Source organism: Octopus bimaculoides, chromosome 16 (genome assembly GCF_001194135.2).
Source record: "Octopus bimaculoides isolate UCB-OBI-ISO-001 chromosome 16, ASM119413v2, whole genome shotgun sequence".
NCBI classification, from domain to species: Eukaryota; Metazoa; Mollusca; class Cephalopoda; order Octopoda; family Octopodidae; genus Octopus; species Octopus bimaculoides.
Genome location: NC_068996.1, coordinates 49,550,048 through 49,552,314, shown reverse-complemented (window position 1 = coordinate 49,552,314; position 2,267 = coordinate 49,550,048). Strand labels below are relative to the sequence as shown.

Genomic DNA, 2,267 nt, shown 5'->3' with positions numbered 1-2,267 from the left:
ATATGTACATATAGGTGTGCCTGAGTGGTAAGAAGCTAGCTTCTCAATCACATGGTTCCATGTTCAATTCCACTGTGTGGCACCTTGGGCATATGTTTTCTACTGTAACCTCAGGCCAACCAAAGCCTTGAGTGGATTTGGTAGATGGAAAATGAAAGAAGCCTGCCATGTGTGTGTGTGTGTGTGTGTTTATGTCCTTGTAACTTAAATGGTTTGGCAAAAGAGACTGATAGAATAAATACTAGGCTAAGAAAAAAAAAAGAAGTTGATTTGTTTCACAAAAACCCTTCAAGACAATGCACCAGTATGGCTGCCGCCATATGACTGCAACAAGTAAAAGATAAAGATAGAAGATGTATGCAGTGTTAATAAGAAAATTGCATCAATCCCTAATATATCACAGACTTAAGAGGAATTATAAGCTAAGCTGAAGCTGTAAACATTTGAATTCAGAACAATACGGCTTCAAATATTTTGTCAGGGGTGGAATACCACATCATAGGTTCAAGGCCAGAAATCTAGTGGGGAGTTTATTTATCAACCTGTACTCCCAGAAGGATGTAAAAGCCAAGTTGACTTTAGTTGGATTTGAACTCAGAATACAAAGAGCTGGAACTAAATAATCCTTTCTACTATAGGCACAAAGCCTGACATTTTGTGGGAGGAAGTAGTTGATTACATTGACCCCTAGTATTTGACTAGTACTTATTTAAAGTTGACCAGGGCAGAATTTGAACTCAGAACCTAAAGCCAGAAGAAATGTCATGAAGCATTTTGTTCAGCATGCTAAAAATTTTGTCAGCTCACCACCATGTTGGAACCAAATGATGAAAACCATTTTATCTGATTTGTAAATTTCACAACGAGAGATATTCACCAACAGTACTTTGGAGTAAAGATTATTTGCCAACATAACATGGCAGTCCTGGTTTAGGACGAATGTTGGTGTAATTTAGCCCCAGAAGACATTGTCTCCAGTTGGCTATACAACACAATGTGTCTTTATATTTTCAAATATTTCGAATAGTAATTTTTTAATTTATAGATCAGTGACTAATTGTCACTTTGAAAACTATATACTTTGAATGGGAATTTGGCAGCGCCATCTCTAACCAAACAATTATTCTGTACTGATGAAGGGAAATAACCCAGGAATCGCGATACACAGATATTGTTTTGAGCTGAGTGGGGGTGCTAGATTCCTTTGTTCAAAAATATAAGGGCACAGATCATGTTGTATAGCCAGTTAGAGACGATGTCTCCTGGGGCTAAATTACAGCAACATTCGTACTAAACCAGGACTGCCATGTTATGTTGGCAAACAATCTTTACTCTATTTTATCTGATACTTTAATAACACTACCAGCTCAATGCTTTTATAGATGATGATGATAATGGTGGTAGTGATGGTGATTTCATTTGTTTGTCATTAAGACAAAAAAAGGGGAACATTCAGTCGCAGATAAATAATTATACAGTTTCTAATAATCTTATTGGCACAAACAGGAAAGAAAGAAAGAAAGACAGATAGATAGGTTGGGAGAGATAGACAAATAGACAAACAAATAGAGAGAGAGAGAGAGAGATTTAATAAAAATTCAAACCCAGGTAAATCAATAACATCTGAACATAAAAAAAATTTATTTGATTAGCTGGTGACCCCACCCTTTAAAAAAACAAAAAAACCTTTATAATTTGATATAATTACATGAACATTTATTGATTCTTCATCATTAGAGCCCTCATTGACAATATTAATAGTTCTGTCAAATTTGAGTATTTCTAAGCTAAATACTGGGTGATGACATAATTGAATACATAAAGGGTTTATCAATGAAGCTCCAAACTATGGGTGATTATAAGCACCAAAAAACATAACATTCTTCTATTATTTTTCATGATTATCCTATGGTGTTTCTAAGGCCATCATACTAAAAGGGTTAAATGCCAAAACCCAAAGAACTAAATAACTTAAATATTGAAGAAAAAACAGTTTTAAACACATTTTCAGAAAAAAAAAAAAAAAAAAATTGAAAACTCAATTTGTAAAGAATTTGTTTAAATACAAAGTCAGTAATTTTAGGGGATGAAGGGAGTCAGTTGATTTAATTGACCCCAATACTTGGGTTCATACTTTCCATTACTGACCCTAGAGAGAGACAAGAGGCAAAGTTGATCTCAACAGGATTTTTGACTGAGTATAAATACTGCAAAGCATTTTCTCTGGCATTAAATGAATTTTATTTTATGGGTCAGAATGACACATT

At 34.3% G+C, this 2,267-nt stretch overlaps 1 protein-coding gene across 7 annotated transcripts in view; it reads right to left on the bottom strand.

Moving 5' to 3' along the window:
* The window catches only part of LOC106877586 (putative mediator of RNA polymerase II transcription subunit 26), a 243,671-nt gene that overhangs the window by 40,832 nt on the left and 200,572 nt on the right, over window positions 1-2,267 (bottom strand). The gene's annotated exons all lie outside the window — the stretch shown is intronic.